The sequence below is a fragment of the Triturus cristatus genome, chromosome 3_2 (assembly GCF_964204655.1).
Source record: "Triturus cristatus chromosome 3_2, aTriCri1.1, whole genome shotgun sequence".
NCBI classification, from domain to species: Eukaryota; Metazoa; Chordata; class Amphibia; order Caudata; family Salamandridae; genus Triturus; species Triturus cristatus.
The window spans coordinates 843619484-843637229 of record NC_140584.1 but is presented as its reverse complement, the minus strand read 5'-3'; the positions used below and the strand labels follow the sequence as shown (position 1 = coordinate 843637229).

Genomic DNA, 17746 nt, shown 5'->3' with positions numbered 1-17746 from the left:
TGGGAGGCTGCACTGTGAAAACTGTTTTGATGTAGATTTGGAAGAAAGTGGTTCTGAATTTTTTTTCCGCAAAAACCCTTTTTGACAAATTTTTCTTCAGGAATGGCTTTTATCAGATGAACGAAAACAACCTGGTGAAAGTCTTTCATGAAGAAAAATGCATTACTTCTCGTGCCTTCCGTTTAGTTTTTTTTTAAGGGGGCCCTCCCTTAGCCCCCTTCCAAAGAACCTTTTGCTTATTTTTCCTTTTAAGGGAGTTCTACCCGAACTCTCCCCATCTCCATCACGGTTTTCCATGCATCCCTTCCATTAAAGCACCTTGTACCGCTCCTTTTCCTTTTTTCTCAACCCTAGATTTTTTTTTAAACCTCGCAATTGTTCCACTCTACTCTACCCCCACCCTCTCTTCCCACCCTCTTTTCTATTCTTACCTGGGTAGCGTTCTCCTTAATTTATATTAACAAAAAAAAACAATACTCGTTTACCCTGTCATTGTGGAATTTTTGTCAGCCTGATTTCATTTTGGAAAATCGTCTTAATGACAGAATATGGGAAAATGTATCTCACTTTGATAAATCATCAAAAACCACACATCCAGCAGTTATGCCAGTATGCCCATGCAGGTGGGAGACTCACAATATTTTTAGCTGATTATAATTTGTGCATTTTCCACTCTACCAATGCATGTTAAAAGGAAAATATAATTCTTCTATTGTGGTTACTTGACCTTAGCCCTTATATGTTCCTTAATGTTGGCATGTACGAAGAGATGCCACCTATAATGACTAAGGCTGGGTAAGAGATTCTTGGCCGGAGAAGCAGCATCTTCTTATGCAACAAGTGTATTTCTGTCTTGCCACTTTGACAGTTTCCGATCTTGCATCCATTTTCATATCCCTGCAGTGTGTGTAAGATATTGTATAAAGCCATTTGCCACTCTGTAATGCATAGTGAAAAAAAATATTTTTCTCAAACCTGCATTAATAACCGTTCGTCTATCTGACTGGTCATATCGTTGAAATCTGGCTCAGCAGTGAGACCACAGCAAATTTCTGATATGTCATAATCTGCTATGATTGGACTCCTAACAAACATGTTCTACCCATCAATAATCCATACACAATACCTTTTAAACTGCAGGTATAATTTGCCTTGCTGAAACAGAACTTGCTAGACACTCCCTTGCACACTCATACACAAAACAGAGCCATATAATTATAATAATAACCTGATTTATAAAGCACATAGTAATGCTAGAAGCATATCCTTGCGCTGCGGAAAGAAACCCCCAAAATCCTACATCCCAACAGTCCTTACCTACTAACACATGAGGGCAGAACGCTTTATACCACCCAGACTGCCAAATATGACCCTGTTCGTGAGCCGCTTGGTGTAGGCAACTTTTAAGCCTCTTCGGAAATAGTTTTTCAGAAGATTCCAACCTCCGCTGAAGAGGCAGAAAATTCCAAAATGTTGCTGCTAGAAAACCAAAAGAGCAACCGCCCATCCTGGCTTTTCTCACACGAGGGACCACCGCCATATGTGGACCCAAAGACCTGATCTAGTTGGCAAATCATTGCCAACTCGAGCACTGTACATAAATCATACATCATGGAAGCATTCGGATAAATTTGGTTAAACAAAGCACACCCACGTTCATATACATCATTATAGCTATTTAGCTGGTTAGAGATGCCTTTCTAGAAAGCAAAGACCAGGCAATCAAAGCCTATCCATCACCCATTAACCCACATGTCCAGGCCAATGCACTTTCTTTATTCAAACATGCGGTTCATGTCTCAGACTCAATTACTCAATACTATTTAAATGTGTTTTTTTATTAAAAAAGATAATAATAATATTTGCATGTAAACAAAAAGAAACCAGGTGACATTAGATACAAGCATGATGGTACTAAGAACGCTGGTACATTGCGGTACATATCCAGGTATTTACACACCCCCATCCAGCACCCCACACCCAGCAACTCTTAGACATGCAAATAGATCCAACCCTTCCCGGTCCCAAGCATTTCAAGCAGCACTTATCATAGGAGTACACAGGTTTCTCCAATAGGCATTCCATACCATGGTCCATTGGTGTGGACACTCTACTTTCAAAGACTGCCTTCTCCTCTTGCATACACCAGTCCATATCTCTCTTCTGGTCACTTAAACTGTGGTGCAGTGTCAACTCCCTAAAGTGTGGCTATGTTTAGTTTGGCCATCATTCCGACTGTAGCCAAAGGCAGTGCATGTGGATGAGATCGGTTTCGCCCCAAAAGAGATACCATTTTGCTGATGGCTCTAACACACCTCCACACACACTCGCAAGGCAGGCAACCACCGGCGCCCAATACCTCTGGAGCGCTGGGTTATCCCAAATCATATGATAAAACGTACTTTCTTGTCCAAACTTTTGGGGGCAGAGCACCACATCCATTTTACCAATTTTCACTAGTGTTGTGGCTGCGTAGTAACTCCTATGTAGGACCTTAAGTTGTCTAAGACTGAAGCACAAGGGTATGGCTACGTCACATTGGAAAGCCAAGGCCCGGGCGAGTCGTCCTCTCCCACACCACCCAGGTCCCTTTCTCAGGCCTCCTTATGTCGGATCAGACTGTCGGGAGAGTTATTTAACAGTTTCTGGTATGTGAGGGAGATTCCCCTTTTGGATAATTAGGCATCTAGTAGTCTGTACTTGAGAGGGGGAAGACTCAGAAAGGGCCTCTCCACATGGGGATCACTTTATAAAGGGCATGACTGGCTTGCAGATATCTATAGGCCTCCGTGGGTGCAAATTGGTAGTAGTTCCGTAGTTCAGAGTAGTGGACCACATCACCATTGTTCCATAAATCTCCCACTCGAGACAGACCAATAAGATCCCATTAGTCAAAACCCCTCTGGAGAGCCAGGGTGCCGGGACATGTTGTGTCCCACAAGGGAGTGGCCTGTGTGATCTTATTCCCCCCCATGTGTTTTTTGTCACCGAGGCTTGGGAGAGGTGTTGTGCAGCAGCCAGAATGGCTGACTCCGAGCATGGGACTCGCGGTTCGATTCCCAGTGCCGGCGGCAGCTCGGCTCAGCATCACGTTACTCTGGGCAATAGCTCACTTAATCTCCATGGCGGTCCTTGGTGCCTTGAGGGGTAATTTATTTGTGCTTTATAAATACAAATTATTATGATATACATTAGATTCTTCTACACCTGATTACGTGTTAGCTTGTTCACCTGGTATCTGAAAGAGACATTTAGTTATAGATTCCTTACCTTAGAATTACCCCCAGGCGTCAGACTGGATCCGGAGAATTTTTTTCTTAGCAGTTGTAGGAGAGTAGGGTCTTCTATCCTATGGTCACCCCAAATTTTTGATTTTTGCTTCACTGGTTTTTGACATATTGAGGCTGTGGGCCTGCCAATCAGACCCCCAGCCTGCTGTTCTCTCTACTAAATTTACACTATGCACCCTAGGTGCATAACCAATTGGAAGTGGATCACCCTGTGAGCCCCTGTACCAGTGTACACTAGGTACCCAGGGCATTGGTGTATCTAAGGCCTGCCAGGGGCTGAAGCATGTATTATGCCACCCCTGGCCTGGCCTAACAAATTTGACACAACTGGCTGATCACTCAGCTGGGGTAAGTTGGTGTAACCACCTCTTACTTAGGTGTAGTATACCTATACCTAACCTTAAATGGAACACATGTTAACCTATAAGTCACTCCTATGGCAGGCCTTAACAATCCTGAAGGCAGAGTGCTTGGTTCCATGTGAGAGGGTGCTCTGGCATGAGCTGAGCCTGTCTGCAGTGGTCGGAACAACTTCCTTCTACTGTTTCCAGATATTGTCATACCATATACTCTTGAGTGCATTATGAACCTCGCGGTTAAATGCTATCTTTTGTTTTGCTTTATCAAAACATGTCGAGTAAGGTGTCATACGAATTGGAATACTAACCCCTCGCCAATTCTGGCGACGGGGTTAGCATTCCACCCTTCTAGAGGGACACGGCATGTACAGTACCTGAAACCCGGGTAAAATCAGACATAGCCTCAGCTCCACAAAATGGATGCTGCCACCACAGACACAAGTCTGCCTTCCTGCTGCTGGGAGTCCTTCCAGCTTGGGAGACGTGGACAAAGGGTTTCCTGCCAGGGGAGGTGCGTGCACCACCCCAGACAGGATTTTGTGTATTGGTCAGGTAGGGCTTGAAAGAAACCAGACATGCCTGAGGCTCACAAGGAGCCTCGGTGCATATACCAGTTCAATCCGGTCCTGGGGCACACCAGTCCCGGGCCTGGGGCGAGCTGGACAAAGGATTGGGGGTGTAACCACCCCCCTTCCTGGTCCCACCCTTAGGGAGGGACCTAGCAGGTAGTCCGGCACCTAGAATCCGCTTAAAGGTAGGAGCTGTGTCCTAAGACTTCAGACATCCTGGAATCAACTTGAAACTAAGAAGAAGACGGGAACTTCGACATTCTGCTGCACAGAAGACTGAAGGAAATCTCCCCTGTGGTCCGGGAGTGACCACCTTGCTAACGCAAGCACCATCCAGCGAATCAACGTCTGCTTTGCCGCCGCCTCCTGCCGGAGCCCGAGCCCAGAGACTGACAAGACCTGGACCTCCAGACCTCTCACCGCCCGATCCACAGTCCCTGAAAAGAGGAGACCCGTGGAGGCACCGAGACACGTGGAGCCAGCCATCTTGAAAAGACCACAACAAGCTGCAAGCACAACAACCGAGGCTCCCTCCAAGTTGTGCCTTGGGATCTGAGAAGCCCAACACCCGAGCAGCATCTGCACCAAAGGTGAGCCCTCCAGCATCTCCACGATCTGCGTGGGGCCCTTCTGCATTTTGCCACTCGACGCGCCTAACCGGTTGCTGGCCCGCTGGCTAGTGGCCATCTTGGCGGCGAACTACAAGAAATACACCGCTGGTCTGCTTGCTCCAGACTGGCCCTTGCTCCCCTCCAAAGGAGCAGTCCCTCTGACCTTGCTGGTCAGAACCATCAGCTTATTTTGTTTTCCACAACAATTGCTTTTGCCAAGGCTTGTTTGCTTCGATCAAGTCGCCGACACCGCCGACAGCGAGAGCCTGCGTGGGACAGCTCGTGAACCGACTCCTGGACGTCGTCGACCTTCAGGGACCACGTGGCTGCAGAGACAAGCTGCACCTTTCTTCCTGTTTGCACCCGACATCGCCTGGTACCCACCTGGTGCCACGCTGGTCACTGGCTAGTGACTGTGAACACTGTCCCCTCTGCTTACAGGTCTTCAACCTCTCCGATCCACTCTTGGATCCACCGCATCTCTTCCAGACCGACCGCCTGCAGCATCTTTATCCACAGGCTCCACGTAACAGATAGAAGAAACCCGACACACTTCGACGCCTATGCACCCGCTTCCTGTGGGTGAGGTAAAGCTGGCACTCCGGTGCCCAAGTGTAGAGAATCATATCTAGTGTCTGTGTTTCCAATCTTAAGTTCCTAGTCCATCCGGAAGATCCTCTTTGCAGTAACTTTGTACTTTTTACGCACCCATTGAAACCTATGGGAGCTCGCGTGTGACTATTTGCTCTGCACACGCAACCCGTGGACCTCCTGGTCACTAACTGAAGTTAGCTCCGTGTAGGCCCAGCGATTCTAGAGGCCCTAGGCCTTTTCCCTTTTCTGTTCGTGGTACTTATACCACTATTTTAGTATATGGTTTGAGCGGCCACCAGGGCCTATCCATATAAAGTGCAACTTCTGTGTATTCTACTGTAATCTTGTTTGACGATTTGTGCTCCTGTGCTCATAAAGAGACTAGGGGTTACTTTGAGAAATAAATACATATATATTTTCAATATATATCTGTGTGGTGTCCTTTCATTGGTATAAAAGGGGGTTACATTTGGTAAAACAGCCTGCTTAACACGCTTCACGAGTTTAGCCTCAAAGACTGCTTAGCCTACGCTACCACTAGGGCAGCTAGTCCGAAAAGGTTGACTTACAACCACACCATAAGGGTCGCTTGGCATGGTACAAGGTGATCACTTTAACTAGTGAGCATCATATACCAGGCCAACTTCTCACATTGGTGAGCAGCGGTTGGATTTGAGCTTGCTGTGTTTTACCATTGTAATCTCTTGGTTACCAATTGAAAGATCACATAGGTACCTGTAGGTACATATAAAACAAGATTAGATATACTTAAGTTCTACTGAACTTAGTTGTTGTAGAGCAAAGGGAGTAGCACACCCTGACTACAACTACTAGATAGGTTTAGTAGGTAAACCCAAGTGTAGGTAGATTGCAACACATCCACCCACACTTAAGAGCAATGGCTGGGGCAGAGGGGTCCACTGTACCCATCTCTGTTGAGAGTGACCCCCAGAGGGCACCATCCATCTTTGCTACCCTTAATCAAAATGAGCTCAGGCAGTTGGCAAATATCAGGGTCCTTAAACAGCCCAAGAATCCTACTTCTGCTGAACTCAGAGAGCTTTTACAGGCTGATGAAGATCAGAAAGCTCTCAGGAAAGCCTCCCAGTTAGGCCCCTTAGGGACAGGAACAGGAGGCCCCCCTTCTGAAGATGCCACAGAAGTACCCCTTTCCAATAGCCATCCCTTAGATGAGAATCATACTACGGAGGAGGAAAGTGGTGGGGATACAGAAGTGAGTGAGGATGAAGGGAGAACTAGCCCAGTGCCAAGTGTTATACGTGGCCCAGCTAACCTAAGGCTATTGGGGACTGACAATGGGATCATCCCATTGGATCTCCTCAGTGGACTTAACACAGGGCTTGGGAGGCAAAGGAATCGCTCAGGTGAATCCAATGCTTCTCATGGCTCTAGAGGCTCTCAAGGTCACTCCAGGAGAAGGATGACCACCCCTCAGAGGAGGGAACATGAGGCCAGAATGCAGGAAGCCCAGCTGAGGATCAGGAAGCAGGAGCTAGAGGTAGCCCTGATGGAAGAAAAACTGAACAAGGCTAGGCAACCTAGAGAGAGTGGGTCTATACCCACTGGTGGCAGCATTGTCCCTAAGGACACAGATAGGGTCTTTGACAATAGGAACCTGTCTAAGGTTGTGCCCCCCTACAAAAGTGGGGATGACATCCACAAATGGATGACTGCTCTTGAGAGAGCCTTCAAAGTGCAGCAGGTTCCTGAAGACCAGTGGGCAGCAATCCTCTGGCTCTCCTTTGAAGGAAGAGGCAGAGACAGACTCCTCACTACTAGAGAAGAGGATGTCAGAAATTACAGAGTCCTGAAGAGTGTCCTAGTTGATGGGTTAGGCTTAACCACTGAACAGTACAGGTTAATGTTCAGAGACACCCAAAAGACACAGACTCAGGACTGGTCTGAATACATTGAATGTGCCACTAAGGCTTTGGAGGGTTGGTTGCTGGGAAGTAAGGTATCTGATTATACAGGATTGTACAATTTGATGATGAGAGAACAGATTTTAAATAACTGTCAAAACCAGCAACTGCATCAACACTTGGTTGACTCTGATCTGACCTCTCCCCAAGAATTGGGAAAGAAGGCAGACAAATGGGTCAGAACCAGGGTTAAGCAAAAGAACCAGAACCAGGGCCAAGGGGGTGATCAGAAGAAAACAGACCAAAAGGGTGCAGATCAGAAATCTAAAGACCAGAAGTCTTCAACAGGGCCCTAAACTACTGCTAAGGAGGGTGGGTCCCAGCCTAAAGGGAAGAAGAAAGAAGGTCAAAAGAAACCCTGGTGCAATCATTGCAAGAATACAACTCACTGGACTAGTGATTGTAAAAAGGGTGGAGCCCCCAACACTGTTGCCCCTAAGGCACCTGCTCCCAGTACTACTGTTAGCAGTGTTGGTCCCCAGACAAAGGGTGTAGTGGGAATCACTATGGGAACTGAAGGAGATTCTGACTTAGACAGAACCCTGACACAGGCAGTCTTGATCTGTGATGGGGACATTGATTTGTCCCTGACTGTGAGCCCCAGTAACCTGGGCAAGTACAGACAGACTCCTTTAATAAATGACAAAGTGGCTCAAGCCTACAGGGACACATGTGCCAGTGTCACTATGGTGACACCAGGCTTTGTGGACCCTGGACAGTACATACCAGGTGAGAATTACCTGGTGACCAATGCCACTACTTCACATAGTGTGGCAGTTGTTAACTTCTCATGGGGAGGGGTAACTGGCCTCAAAAGGGTTGTGGTTAGTGCAGACCTCCCAGTAGAATGTTTGTTGGGCAATGACCTAGAGAGTTCTCTATGGTCTGAAGTGGAGTACAGGACACATGCAGAGATGTTAGGTATATCACCACATGTCCTTGCTGTGACCAGGTCACAGGCCAAAAAGTGCCTTACTGAACCTCAGGTCTTGGATCCTGGAACAATGGACCAAGCACCTACCAAGAAGAAGAACAGGAGGGTCAAGGCTGTGCCTTCCCCCCTGCCTCAGAGTGATGATCAGCCTTCCCAGGAAGCTGATCTAGAGGACCCTGAAGGAACTGTCCCTGAAGAGCTTGAACCTGATCAGGTTGAGTTTCTGGGGACAGGGGGACCTTCAAGGGCTGACTTGAGGCAGGCTCAGTTATCCTGTCCCTCTCTTGAACCCCTCAGACAGCTGGCTGCTGCTGAGGCTGCTGGGAATGCTCAAGGTACCCATAAAGTGTATTGGGATGAAGGGCTCCTTTATTCAGAGGCTAGAGACCCCAAGCCTGGTGCCACCAGGAGGTTGGTTATACCTCTGCAATTTAGGGGCTTCCTTCTTACCTTGGCCCATGATATTCCTTTAGCAGGACACTTAGGCCAGAACAAGACTTGGGACAGGCTTGTCCCTCACTTTCACTGGCCTCATATGAATGAAGATACAAAGGAGTTTTGTCGCTCCTGTGTGACCTGCCAAGCCAGTGGCAAATCAGGTGGCACAACAAAGGCCCCCCTAATACCACTACCTGTGGTGGGGGTCTCCTTTGAAAGAGTGGGAATAGATATAGTGGGTCCCATGGATCCTCCCACTGCATCTGGGCACAGATTTATACTGGTGGTAGTGGATCATGCCACCAGGTATCCAGAGGCAATTCCCCTTAGGACCACTACAGCACCTGTTGTGGCCAGGGCCCTGCTGGGAGTATTCTCCAGAGTGGGGTTTCCTAAGGAGGTAGTTTCTGACAGAGGTACCAACTTCATGTCAGGATACTTGACAGCTATGTGGAAGGAATGTGGTGTCAACTACAAGTTCACCACCCCTTATCACCCACAATGCAATGGGCTTGTTGAGAGATTCAACAAGACCCTAAAGGGTATGATCAAAGGATTACCTGAAAAGCTTAGGCGAAGATGGGACATCCTTCTACCCTGCCTTCTGTTTGCTTACAGAGAGGTCCCACAAAAGGGGGTTGGCTACAGCCCCTTTGAATTGTTGTTTGGGCACCCTGTGAGAGGCCCACTGTGTTTAGTGAAGGAAGGATGGGAGTTACCTCTCAAAAAGCCTAAACAAGCCATAGTGGACTATGTACTTGGTCTCCGCTCCCGGATGGCTGAGTATATGGAGAAGGCATCCAAAAACCTTGAGACAAGCCAGGCCTTACAGAAAGCTTGGCATGACCAAAAGGCTGTCTTGGTTGAGTTTCAGCCAGGACAGAAGGTATGGGTGTTGGAGCCAGTGGCCCCAGCAGCACTCCAAGACAAATGGTCTGGACCCCATACAATCCTGGAAAAGAAGGGAGAGGTCACCTACTTGGTGGACCTAGGAACTCCCAGGAGTCCCCACAGGGTACTCCATGTTAACAGGTTAAAAGCATATGTTGACAGGGCAGACATGGGCTTGCTCATGGCTACAGATGAGGGACAGGAGGAAGAGAGTGACCCTCTCCCAGACCTGTTGTCTCAGAACCCTGAAGATGGCTCAGTTGAAGGAGTGACCCTTGGAGGCAACCTCACTGCCCATCAGCAGACTGAATGTAGACAAGTTCTACAATCATTTCAACATCTGTTTTCCCTAATACCTAGCCAAACTGACTGGTGTACCCATGTGGTGGACACTGGTGACAGTCTGCCTCTAGCTTCTGCTAAGTTTTTGAGCACATTTGACTTGACAGCTGGCTATTGGCAAATCAGATTAGCTGAGGAGTCTAAGGCCAAAACAGCATTCTCAACCCCAGGTGGGCATTATCAGTTTGCGGTGATGCCCTTTGGTCTGAAGAATGCACCTGCCACCTTCCAAAGGCTGGTGAACCAAGTCCTTACTGGGTTGGATGACTTTTGCGCAGCATATCTTGATGACATTGCTGTCTTTAGCACCACCTGGGAGGATCACCTGATCCACCTGAAGAAGGCTCTTGAGGCGCTGCAAAGGGCAGGCCTCACTATCAAGGCTACTAAGTGCCAGATAGGGCAGAGTAAGGTTGTGTATTTGGGCCACCTTGTAGGTGGAGGCCAAGTTCAACCACTGGAGAGTAAGATACAATCCATCAAGGATTGGTCCCCTCCAACCACCCAGACTCAAGTTCGAGCTTTCTTGGGCTTGACTGGGTACTACAGGAAGTTTGTTAAGAACTATGGGTCCATTGTGACTCCTCTTAATGATCTGACATCCAAGAAGATGCCCAAAAAGGTTCAGTGGACAGTAAGCTGTCAAAAGGCATTTGATGACCTGAAGGAGGCCATGTGCTCTGCACCTATCCTGAAAAGTCCTGACTACTCCAAAGAGTTTATTGTCCAAACAGATGCTTCTGAGTTGGGTGTGGGAGCTGTGCTGTCACAACTTAATGTAGATGGTCAAGACCAACCCATTGCTTTTATTAGCAGAAGGTTGACCCCCAGAGAGAAGAATTGGTCCGCTATTGAGAGGGAGGCCTTTGCTGTGGTGTGGGCCCTGAAGAAGCTGAGGCCATACTTGTTTGGCACTCACTTCAAGATTCAGACCGACCATAAGCCCCTCTTGTGGCTAAATCAGATGAAGGGTGAAAACCCCAAACTGCTTAGGTGGTCCATTTCCCTACAGGGGATGGACTTTACAGTGGAGCACCGGCCAGGTACTGACCATGGGAATGCAGATGGTCTCTCCAGGTACTTCCACTTAGGACATGAAGACGAGACTGGTCAAGGCTAGTTTAATGTCCCTGCGTTTGGGGGGGGAGTTGTGGAGGAGAGTAGGGTCTGCTATCCTATGGTCACCCCAAATTTTTGCTTTTTGCTTCACTGGTTTTTGACATATTGAGGCTGTGGGCCTGCCAATCAGACCCCCAGCCTGCTGTTCTCTCTACTAAATTTACACTATGCACCCTAGGTGCATAACCAATTGGAAGTGGATTACCCTGTGAGCCCCTGTACCAGTGTACACTAGGTACCCAGGGCATTGGTGTATCTAAGGCCTGCCAGGGGCTGAAGCATGTATTATGCCACCCCTGGCCTGGCCTAACAAATTTGACACAACTGGCTGATCACTCAGCTGGGGTAAGTTGGTGTAACCACCTCTTACTTAGGTGTAGTATACCTATACCTAACCTTAAATGGAACACATGTTAACCTATAAGTCACTCCTATGGCAGGCCTTAACAATCCTGAAGGCAGAGTGCTTGGTTCCATGTGAGAGGGTGCTCTGGCATGAGCTGAGCCTGTCTGCAGTGGTCGGAACAACTTCCTTCTACTGTTTCCAGATATCGTCATACCATATACTCTTAAGTGCATTATGAACCTCGCGGGTAAATGCTATCTTTGGTTTGGCTTTATCAAAACATGTCGAGTAAGGTGTCATACGAATTGGAATACTAACCCCTCGCCAATTCTGGTGACGGGGTTAGCATTCCACCCTTCTAGAGGGACACGACATGTACAGTACCTGAAACCCGGGTAAAATCAGACATAGCCTCAGCTCCACAAAATGGATGCTGCCACCACAGACACAAGTCTGCCCTCCTGCTGCTGGGAGTCCTTCCAGCTTGGGAGACGTGGACAAAGGGTTTCCTGCCAGGGGAGGTGTGTGCACCACCCCAGACAGGATTTTGTGTATTGGTCAGGTAGGGCTTGAAAGAAACCAGACATGCCTGAGGCTCACAAGGAGCCTCGTGCATATGCCAGTTCAATCCGGTCCTGGGGCACACCAGTCCCAAGCCTGGGGCGAGCTGGACAAAGGATTGGGGGTGTAACCACCCCCCTTCCTGGTCCCACCCTTAGGGAGGGACCTAGCAGGTAGTCCGGCCCCTAGAATCCGCTTAAAGGTGGGAGCTGTGTCCTAAGACTTTAGACATCCTGGAATCAACTTGAAACTAAGAAGAAGACGGGAACTTCGACATTCTGCTGCACAGAAGACTGAAGGAAATCTCCCCTGTGGTCAGGGAGTGACCACCTTGCTAACGCAAGCACCATCCAGCGAATCAACATCTGCTTTGCTGCCGCCTCCCGCCGGAGCCCGAGCCCAGAGACTGACAAGACCTGGACCTCCAGACCTCTCACCACCCGATCCACAGTCCCTGAAAAGAGGAGACCCGTGGAGGCACCGAGACACGTGGAGCCAGCCATCTTGAAAAGACCACGACAAGCTGCAAGCGCAACAACCGAGGCTTCCTCCAAGTTGTGCTTTGGGATCTGAGAAGCCCAACACCCGAGCAGCATCTGCACCAAAGGTGAGCCCTCCAGCATCTCCACGATCTGCGTGGGGCCCTTCTGCATTTTGCCACTCGACGCGCCTAACCGGTTGCTGGCCCGCTGGCTAGTGGCCATCTTGGCGACGAACTACAAGAAATACACCACTGGTCTGGTTGCTCCAGACTGGCCCTTGCTCCCCTCCAAAGGAGCAGTCCCTCTGACCTTGCTGGTCAGAACCATCAGCTTATTTTGTTTTCCACAACAATTGCTTTTGCCAAGGCTTGTTTGCTTCGATCAAGTCGCCGACAGCGAGAGCCTGCGTGGGACAGCTCGTGAACCGACTCCTGGACGTCGTCGACCTTCAGGGACCACGTGGCTGCAGAGACAAGCTGCACCTTTCTTCCTGTTTGCACCCGACATCGCCTGGTACCCACCTGGTGCCACGCTGGTCACTGGCTAGTGACTGTGAACACTGTCCCCTCTGCTTACAGGTCTTCAACCTCTCCGATCCACTCTTGGATCCACCGCATCTCTTCCAGACCGACCGCCTGCAGCATCTTTATCCACAGGCTCCACGGAACAGATAGAAGAAACCCGGCGCACTTCGACGCCTATGCACCCGCTTCCTGTGGGTGAGGTAAAGCTGGCACTCCGGTGCCCAAGTGTAGAGAATCATCTCTAGTGTCTGTGTTTCCAATCTTAAGTTCCTAGTCCATCCGGAAGATCCTCTTTGCAGTAACTTTGTACTTTTTACGCACCCATTGAAACCTATGGGAACTCGCGTGTGACTATTTGCTCTGCACACGCAACCCGTGGACCTCCTGGTCACTAACTGAAGTTAGCTCCGTGTAGGCCCAGCGATTCTAGAGGCCCTAGGCCTTTCCCCTTTTCTGTTCGTGGTACTTATACCACTATTTTAGTATATGGTTTGAGCGGCCACCAGGGCCTATCCATATAAAGTGCAACTTCTGTGTATTCTACTGTAATCTTGTTTGACGATTTGTGCTCCTGTGCTCATAAAGAGACTAGGGGTTACTTTGAGAAATAAATACATATATATATTTTCAATATATATCTGTGTGGTGTCCTTTCATTGGTATAAAAGGGGGTTACATTTGGTAAAACAGCCTGCTTAACACGCTTCACGAGTTTAGCCTCAAAGACTGCTTAGCCTACGCTACCACTAGGGCAGCTAGTCCGAAAAGGTTGACTTACAACCACACCATAAGGGTCGCTTGGCATGGTACAAGGTGATCACTTTAACTAGTGAGCATCATATACCAGGCCAACTTCTCACAGCAGTGCACCCGTGTGTCTGTGGGTGGCATCGGTCGACTCCGTGTCTGTCGTCGTGGTCGCCGGAGTGGCGGTGCCATCTGCGCTGCCGCCCCTGCGTGCTGATGTTCTTTCTTTTTCCACACCAGCCTAGCCCAGATCCAGAGAAAGATACCCCTTTAGTCACTTTTTGACGAAACGTTTTCAACGTTTTGTCGACTTCTTTTTAGAGTCTTCAACTCCTGGTGTGCGAGGGATGTCTCATCGTCCTAAGCTCTTGGAGGCCCAGCAATCGGCTCCATGTCACTCCCGGTCTAGTTCGAGAGGAAGGTCTCGAGGCTGCTCGCGGAGCCCCCACACCTCATCCCATTCCAAATCTTTGAAGTCCTCGGGTAAGTCGAAGCACAAGAAGAAGGCAAGGAAGCACCGTTTCTCTTCGCCTTCTCCCTGTCAGTCAGCTGACGTGACGCAGGACCCAGAGTGTCGTCACTCTAAGGCTCGGTCTCCGGTGCCTTCTTTAGGGATGACTCTGCGCCTCCCTGTTTCTGGGAGCCGTGGCGTCCCCTGCCCAGCTCTGTACATTTTACTAAGCCCTCCACCGTATCTATGGGCAGCCCGGCTCTGATGGTGTGCCTGTGGGCCCCGCAAAGCCAGTTTGGGGTCCTGGGAATTTGATACCGACCGCTCCGGTGCCGGAAGGCAACTGTGTATCAAACGCTGTCCCCATCCTCACCCCCGAGATGGACCCAGAGCCGGACCGACGTCAGTCAACGTCAAATCCGACGCCGGAGGATACTTTTGTTCCCCTGTTCATCCCTGGTCTTCCCTATTGCACAGAAGGTGGTGATGAGGATTGGGAGGGGCCGCTGGACTCTTTGGCAGACCAGCTTGAAAAGCCAGACTGGAGGGAGGACCTAGGTGACGCCAGTAGTCTGGACACTCTTCCAGACCTTGGTATGCTTTCTCCCCCTACCGTGGCTATAGAGGAGGGAGCCTTCGGCCTGGAGCTCCCTTCTGTGGCAGTCAGGACTAATATCCTGACAGAGGTGCTTCATCCTGCGGCAACCTCCTCTGAACCCCTTCTGCCCTTCAACGAAGCCCTCACTGATGTTCTTCTGGGCACCTGGTCCAAACCCAGCACAGGGGCTCCTGTGGAAAGGGACGATTGCCCACCTCCACCACCCGGCTTTTTCTCACCCAACACCCTTCTTCCCCAGACAGGGAATCCAATAACATGGATGATCATCTCCTTCTCCAGCTTGGTACTGCGATCTGTGAATAGCTTGTGCCTCTTTGGCCGATACTCCCATGCTATCTGGGATACAGTTGTGCAAGTGCTGCCTCAGTGCCCGGAGGAGGCCCGGGCCATTCTCAATCAATCAATCAATCAATCAATCAATCGCATTTATAAAGCGCGCTACTCACCCATAAAGGGTCTCAAGGCGCTGGGGGGGGGGGGGGGGGGGGTCAGTGCTCGAAGAGCCAGGTCTTGAGCTGCCTTCTGAAGGAGAGGTGGTCAGGTATGGCGCGAAGGTGGCTGGGCAGAGAGTTCCAGGTTTTCGCTGCTAGGAAGGAGAAGGATCTTCCTCCGGCGGTGGCTTTGCGGATGCGGGGTACGGCTGCCAGGACCTGTCCGGTAGAGCGTAGAGTGCGCGGAGGAGTGTAGAAGGAGACGCGGTTGTTGATGAGTTTGGGTCCGAGGTTGTGAAGGGCTTTGTGTGCGTGGGTGAGGAGTCGGAAGGTGATCCTCTTGTTGACTGGGAGCCAATGAAGTCTCTTCAGGTGTCCGGAAATGTGGTGGTGGCGGGGTATGTCCAGGATGAGTCGTGCGGCAGCGTTCTGGATCCGTTGTAGTTTCCTCTGCAGCTTGGTGGTGATGCCGGTGTACAGAGTGTTCCCGTAGTCCAGGCGGCTGGTGACGAGGGCGTGGGTGACGGTCTTCCTGGTGTCGGTGGGGATCCAGCGGAAGATCTTGCGGAGCATGCGGAGGGTGTTGACGCATGCCGAGGTCACCGAGTTGACCTGTCTGGTCATGGAGAGGGATGAGTCCAGGATGAAGCCGAGGTTGCGTGCGTGGTCGGTGGGTTGGGGAGTGCTGCCTAGGGCGGGGGGCCACCAGGAGTCGTCCCATGCGGTGGGAGTAGGGCCGAGGATGAGGACCTCCGTCTTATCTGTGTTCAGTTTCAGCCGGCTGTCTGTCATCCAGTTCGCTACTTCCTTCATTCCGTCATGTAGTCTGGTCCTAGCTGAGGTGGGGTTGTTTGTGAGTGATAGGATGAGCTGGGTGTCGTCGGCGTAGGATATGAGGTCGAGTCCGTGTTTGCGTGCGATGTTCGCCAGGGGGGTCATGTAGACGTTGAAGAGGGTGGGGCTGAGGGAGGATCCTTGGGGTACGCCGCAGATGATCTCCGTGGCTGTGGATCTGAAGGGGGGCAGACGGACTCTCTGAGTCCTTCCGGAGAGGAAGGAGACGATCCATTCCAGGGCCTTGCCTCTGATGCCGGCGTTGCTGAGGCGGCGTATCAGGGTGCGGTGGCAGACCGTGTCGAAGGCTGCAGAGAGGTCCATGAGTATGAGGGCCACGGTTTCTCCCTTGTCGGCAGGGCTCGGATGTTGTCCGTGGCTGCGATGAGGGCGGTTTCGGTGCTGTGGTTGGCCCTGAAACCGAACTGTGTGGGGTCGAGGGAGTCGTTGGTTTCCAGGGCAGTGGTGAGTTGAGCGTTGACGATTTTCTCAATCACTTTGGCGGGGAACGGTAGGAGAGAGATGGGCCGGAAGTTTTTGAGTTCGGTGGGGTCTGCTGTAGGTTTCTTTAGGAGGGCGTTGAGCTCTGCGTGTTTCCAGCTCTCCGGGAAGGTGGCGGCGGTGAGGGAGGCGTTGATGACATCTCGGAGGTGCGGTGCGATGATGCTGTCGGCCTTGTTGTAGATGTGGTGCGGGCAGGGGTCTGATGGGGATCCGGAGTGGATCGAGTTCATGACGCGGGTGGTCTCCTTGGTGGTGGTAGGGCTCCAGGTGAGGATGGTGGTGATGTCGGTGGCGGGTTCCGGGTGGGGGTTCGCGTTGGCGGTCGGGAAGCTGTTGTATATGTCGATGATCTTGTGGTGGAAGAAGGTTGCGAGGGAGTTGCAGAGGTCCTCTCCCAAGCAGTAGCAGATGGGAGAGACACAGCTAAATTAAAGATTCGATGTGGACTGGATAACACCGACTCACTAGGCAGAACGATTGCCACATCAGTAGCCCTTCGGCTCTACTCCTGGTTGAGGACATCTGGCTTTTCGGGAAATATCCAGTCAAATTTGCTAGACATGCCCTTCGATGGCAGTCGCCTTTTTGGCGACAAGACCGACTCGGCGCTGGATCACTTTAAGGAATCTTGTGCCATGGCCAGATCCTTGGGCCTCATTGCATCTTCCTGTCCACCCCAGTCTGCTTTTCCCCCTTTCGAGGCTACAGAGGGGGCACCCTGCCACATCCGGGCCGGTCTAGCCACCGGTCTACGCAAGCTGCCCAGCCTCTGCGTGGCCGTGGACCTGGGACCCAGCTACCTTGTGGGTCTGGGAGCCAGCGGATGGGCCAGGCCATCCTTTCCTCCCCTGCAGCAGCCTTCAAACCCTCCTAGTCCAACCCTTCGGGACCATCAGCGGCCAATGGGTGGCATGATTCGCCATCAACTTCCCCCACTGGCAAACCATCACGTCGGACAGGTGGGTTTTGCAAATAGTCCAAAGGGGCTACTTCCTCCCTCATTGTGACTGCCCCTCCCTCCATGCCACCGTCTTTCGATCGCTTGGCGCTTCTCTGCTGGAAGTTTCCACTCTCTTGGTCAAGGGAGCTATCGAAAGGGTCCCTGTGCCATAAGTAGGTCATGGCTGCTGTTCCTGTTGTTTTCTGGTGCCCAACAA

General features: G+C 50.6%; 1 protein-coding gene across 4 annotated transcripts in view; it reads left to right on the top strand.

Annotated features, from left to right (window-relative positions):
- The window catches only part of SLC46A1 (solute carrier family 46 member 1), a 206214-nt gene that overhangs the window by 174228 nt on the left and 14240 nt on the right, over positions 1–17746 (top strand). The window lies entirely within an intron of this gene.